The following is a 6,517-nucleotide window of genomic DNA, read 5'->3' on the forward strand; positions in this document are numbered from 1 at the left end:
TATAAATATCAATGAAATCGTCTAGTTTGGACGAAATTGTGTTGTGTTTGGCCGATTTTATGTTTTAAAAAACGACATCTGAGAACGACCTGATGGCGATGGCTGGAAACCTGATCGGCCTCACGCTGAAATTATCACCGGTTCGCCCATAGGCAACGCTATCTCAAGACTCTGAAGGCCGAACGATCGGAGATGCTCTTAGTATACGAGATACGTGCGTTGCTAACCGACGGCTCTCTGCCTGGCTGCCTCCGCCCTAGTACTGGTTCTCCGTGCCAGTCCACCTGCCGACCACGCATGCCTGATGACCGATGGCTGCGTTGCTCACTAGGACTCAATTCCTCAATGTCAAACAATTGTCCAATCAAGAATCTTGAACGACCAGCGTAAGGCCAACTTCATCATGTGACCTCAAACGGACGTTCGTTTTATTTGGATTCTATCCATTTGGGTAGGGATTGGGGATCATGTCCGGGCGTGTCCTGAGATGCGGTGGCCGTGCGTTCAACGCGTGGACGAATCCTGAACGCGTCCTGTTCGCGTGCATTTTTCTTTGCAAGTCCTTAAATTTTTTTATCATTCATTTTTGATACATGACAATACATCATCACATTTTGATTAATAAAGCAAGGCCAAAGAAAATAAAAACAACAAAAATACATTTTAGAAGATAGCCAATTTCCATAACTGCCCCCTTGAGTTGGGTTAGGGCCTTCTCGATGCACTCATTGTTGATCTGTGGAGGAGACTCGATCTGGCATCCTCCTTTCTTCTTCAAGCCAGAAGTAGATGTTGCTTCATCAGACCTACTCTCGTGTCTAGCTTCTAATCTAGCAACAAGTGCACTTGTCTCATTTACAGCCTCTATGCTAGCTAAAAGTGCACGAACATGTACTAAATTTCGCTCTATCAATATATCGATGTACTCTTCTTTCCAATACCAAAACTTGTATCCATTCTACACAACAAAATTTGAAGTTAGCACAACTAGTCAAATCTAGAGCACAAACCGAAGCTAAAAAAAGCGCATACCCCGTCGTTTAAGCACTTGATGAACACCCATCCGGGATGTTCCGGCGTTGTAGACACGCGGCGCACGACTATCCTTGGGTAGTGGTCGCACTTAATGAGTGGCAACGGTACGCCGGCGAGCTTTTGGGCAAGCACCGAGCCCGACCGACCGCCATCCGTGTATCTGCCGGCGGACCACCGACGGTGCAGATCCGAGCGGCTAGAGGAGGAGCCACTGCCTGCATGTGGCCTTGCGGCCCTGCCAGGGCCTTCCGGCGAGGTGCCCGGCCAGTCCATGGCGCGGCCCGACCTCCCACAGCCGGCCGAGCTCAAGACCGACCGGATCCGCCCCAAATCCGGTCGGCGGGTGTGCAAACCAGGTGGCGGTGGTTGGGTAGCTCGGCGGCGCCGAGGGAAAGGGGTTGGACGAGCTCGCGTTCGAACTGCACGGCTGCAATGGCAGCGGCGGCGGCGGCGAGGGGAAGAGTGGGGAAGAGTGGAGGGGGTGCGACCGAAGGGAGGGAGGGGGCGGATAGAAAAAGGCTTACCCTGTGCCACCGATGGACGGGCCAAGGGAGGACACACGCTGACGACCCGCGCGTCCGCGTGGTGTCCGTTTCACCCCGAAAGCGGCGCAAACTTGGACAGCGAATGGGTCGAAAGCGGACACAAAACGGACAAAAGTTCGTTTACTCCCACGCGTCCTCGTTTGTCCGTTTTACCCCAAACGGACTGGGCCGAATAAGATAGGGTCGTGCGATGGAGTTGGTCTAAGAACAGACGACGAGAATTGTAGAAAAAAGAACCCGCGAACACTTTAGCTCACCTGCTACTGTAAGATGGAAGACAGCCTCGCCTAAAGGCGTTTCCTTTAGTGGCTGGCCCAATCGCACGGTTTTGAAAAGGTTCTTTGAGTTGGTACGAACTGCTTTTAAAACCTTCTGCGCCATTTTTTCTTTTATGTTTTTTTCTATTTGTTTTTTCTTCCACTTTCTTTTGGTTTTCTACCCTTTTTTTAGTTTTTCCTTTTCGTTTTTCAGTGGCTTTCCATTTTTATTCTTTTTTAAATACATTTCGGCTCTTATTTAAGTACACATTGAACATTTTTTAGATACTTATTGAATATTTCTTAGTGCACATTGAACATTTTATTAATACCAGTTAAACCTTTTTTTAGTTACACATTCAATGTTTCTGGAACACATATCGGACATTTTGAATACACGATAAACATTTTTAACACACACTGGACATTTTAGATGAATGCTAAGAACATTTTTTTTTCAAAACATGCAAAACATTTTTCAAGTTGTATAACCATTTTTAAATGCCACTAATATTTTTTGACTGGTATGAAACATTTTTTGAAATTACGTGAATATTTTACGTTGTATAAATGTTTTCAAACAATTTCATTAACATATTTTTGAAATGCTAATTTTTTAAAATATAAAAAAGTTGAATGGTACCAATCATTTTTTTTAAATTACGAAAACATTTTTTACATTTTATAAACATTTTTAAACTCTATCATGAAAAAATGCGTGATGAGTGCTTTTTTTATGGAATGCGTGATGAGTGCTTTAAAAAATGGAAGTAAATTAAATTTTGGACTATACGTAATTAGAATGCTTCAAAAAGGAACGAATACCAAATGAAGGGAACTAAAATTGAAACATAATGTATTTGTTCTGGTCTGCCCACTAACGGGTCCCGTGAGGCGAGGTGAGTTCTATAGCCGCGCCCAAACGAATCGATCAACATCAACGTGCACCTGTTTTTGGGCTTGGACCTTTTCTCGCAGGGGCTGAGATGAGAAGTAATGGGCCAAATTTCAAGGTGGTCCATGGACCACTATGGTCACGCTGTGGCTACACCCCCAATTCTCACGACAGTTCCTCACACAAAAAACCAATTCTCATGACAAGCATATGACTATCTAACCAAATCCTATTTGGCACTTATAGCATCCATTAAGAGCAAAACGGTACACATCACACATCTCCATGCCCTTAGCTAGATTTTGTGGGCCGGACGGTTATGCTTGTTTCTGTGAAGCTTTCAACCGGTTTTCGGAAGCTTCCGGTCCATTTTTTTCGTCTCTCTTTTTTTTGCCCTGTGTTTTCATTACTTTTCTTATTCCTTTTTTTTATTTTTTCCCTTTTATTTTTTAAATGCATCAACTATTTTAGAAAATAAATTTCTAAACTTATTCAAATTCATGAACTTTTTAGGAATTGAAATATTTTTATATGAACATATTCAAATTCCCCAACTTTTTACAAAGTTTGTGATTTTTTTGAGGATCAGTTTGTGATTTTTTTAATTCACATTTCTATTATAATTTTTCGGACTTTCTTAAAATTCATGAAGTTTTTTTCAATTTAACAAACATTTTTCAATTTTAGATTTTTTTTCAAATTCATAATTTTTCCCTCGAATTTCTGAACTTTTTAAAAGTTTAAGTTTTTCCAAATTCTTGACTTAAAATAAATTGTGATATATTTTCAAACTCATGATTGTTTTCAGTTGTTATGAATATTTTCCAGAAGTCAATGGTCAGCCGGTCAACTAATTAACGAATGAGCCGGTAAACCTTTTTTTCAATTTAACAAACATTTTTCAATTTTAAATTCTTTTTTCAAATTCATAACTTTTTTCTCGAATTTATGAACTTTTTAAAAGTTGAAGTTTTTCCAAATTCTTGATTTAAAAGAAATTGTGATATATTTTCAAATTCATGAGTTTTTTCAATTGTTATGAATTTTTTCCATAAGTCAATGGTCAGTCGGTCAACTTTTTTTTTTTGAGAAACGGTCAGCCGGTCAACTAGTTAAGGAATGAGAGCCCGCAAACCAGTATCTCCCGACCCAGCGAGGTGTGAGCTTGCAATGAGGGAGCGAGCTTCGTGTTGCTAAGCCGACCCGCTACATGTCATGTGAAAACGCTAGCGCGTTAACTTGCGCTGAACGCGCTGAATAGGAGCAGCTTAGAGCAACTTCAAGGGGCGACCCATTTTGTTCGTTTGGATTATCCAGACATAAAATTTGGCCCAACGAGGCAACCCAAACGAACGTCCGTGTCCGCCTGTTGTCCATCCCCGACCCAAACTCGACCCAAATATGAGAAAATGGGTACGAAGCGGATGCTCTCGTCGCTCGCTACCGTCCTCCGCACTAGCACACATCTCTCACCTCTCTCGTACAACTTTCTCTCTCGATCCCCACTGATGCCGCCGCTACGTCGGCCGATTCCGGCTGGAACGGAGAGGCCCAGCGGCGCGATGGGGAGCGGAGGGGCCCTGCGGCCGTGAGGGGAAGCGGAGAGGCACAGCGGCCCCGCATTGGAGTGGAGAGGCCTGGCGGCGCGATGAGGAGCGGAGGGGCGACGCGCGGAGGCCAGCCCGTCCCGCCCGACGCGCCGCGTCCAGGGCAACACCGCCGAGCACCACGGTGAACCGCGCCATGGTCTCTCCCGTGAGCCAGCTCCGGTCAACAGACATCGGCCGCCGGCTGGAGGCGTTGACCACCCGGCCTGATGTCGGGTCGATTTGAAATTTACCTTCTCTAAATCTTAGGCGGGCCCATTTGAAATTTCTTGAACATGGAAGAATTGTGTGTTTAGTTTTGAAGGCAACCTAAAAACACACACCTTATTTTGTTCAAATAATTTAGCAAATGCAAAAACATAAAGGCTTGTTGTAAAAATAAAAGTACATTAACCTTGTATCCTTCTTATCTACAACTCTGATCATAACTCATCACTGGTATATCACTTTCCTTTCCTTCTTTACTCATTCGCATTAGGCCAACTCTATCTCATCCCCTAAAAATAGAGGAGTAAGGCCTTCTTTGGTTCATAGGATATGAGTTTTATAAGAATAGGAAAATCATAAAAAGTGAGATGACATGCATGTCAATTCCTATAAAGAAAGAAATGTCATTTGGTGTATAGGATATGATTTTTTCCACTGAGTCCAGGCTAATGTTTTTTCCCTCCAAAACATGAAGGATTGATTCCTATCCTACATAGGAATAGGAATCCATTCCTACAAACCAAAAGACTTCAAAGGATTTTTTCCTTTGCAAATCCTATCCTATAGAATTCCTACAAAAATCCTACAAACCAAAGGAGGCCTAAAATGATGGAGTAAACCTTCTGGAGTATTTTTACTCTACTAAGTTTTGGTCGTTTCTAGCTAATCCCTTAAATTTAGCAGAGTAAAAGTAACTTTGGTTCATACATTTCATTGGGCACTGCTACTTGTGAGCTGTGTTGGGATTTTCCCTGAAGAGGAGAGGCGATGCACTACAGTAGAGATAAGTATTTCCCTCGGTGAGAATCAAGGTTTATCGAACCAATAGAAGAATCACGCAAAACCTCGTGAACAGCACCTGCACACACAAAAGTAAATACTTGTACCCAACTTCGGGGAAGAGAGTTGTCAATCCCCTTGGACTCGTTAATTGCAAGGATCAAATCTCATAGTGGTGGATAGATAAATTGTAAAACAAAATAAGAGAAATAAAATTGCACAAAGGTATTTTGAATTTTTATATATGATTAAAGTAGACTCAGGGGGCATACTTTTCACTAGAAGCTCCTCTCTCGAACACATAGCATACAGTGCGTGAACAAATTACTGTTGGGCAATTGATAGAAAAGTACATAGTTATGACGATATTCAAGGCAATGATCATGTATATAGGCATCATGTCCGAGACAAGTAGACCGACTTCATCCTGCATCTACTACTATTACTCCACCAATTGACCGCTATCTAGCATCCATCTATGGTATTAAGTTTTGTAAAATAGAGTAATTCCTTAAGCAAGATGACGTGATGTAGACAAAGTAAACCCAATCAATATGAATAAACCCCATCGTTTTACCCTTAATGGAAACAATACAAATACGTGTTTGGTCCTTTTTTGTCACTGGGATATAGAGCACCGCAAGATTGAACACATCATAAAGCACCTCTCCCACTTAAGATAAATCAGTCTCATTGGTCAAACCAAACGGATAGATCGGAGAGAAATGCGAAGCTATAAAAAATCATGCATAGTAAAGTTCAGAAAAGACTCAATTACTTCTCATGAATATTCAGGTCATAAACCCACAATTCCTCGGATCCCAACAAACACACCGCAAAAGAAGGTTACATCGAATAGAACTCCAAGAACACCCAGGAGGACATTGTATTGAAGATCAAAGAGAGAAAAGAAGCCATCTAGCTACTAGATATGGACCCGTAGGTCTGTGGTGAACTACTCGCGCATCATCGGAAGGCGGCAAGGATGATGTAGAAGCCCTCCGTGATGGATTTCCCCTCCAGCAGACTACCAGAAAAGGCCTCCATACTGGATAGTGGAAGAACAACAACTTGCGGCGGCACAAAAAGTGTTTCGGGTGGCTCTCTATTGGTTTGGGAATATTTCTGAATTTATAGAGGTGGAATTAGGTCAAGGAGTGCTACGGGGGGCACGAGCTCGAGGGGCACGCC

This window comes from Triticum aestivum, chromosome 6A (assembly GCF_018294505.1).
Source record: "Triticum aestivum cultivar Chinese Spring chromosome 6A, IWGSC CS RefSeq v2.1, whole genome shotgun sequence".
NCBI lineage: Eukaryota > Viridiplantae > Streptophyta > Magnoliopsida > Poales > Poaceae > Triticum > Triticum aestivum.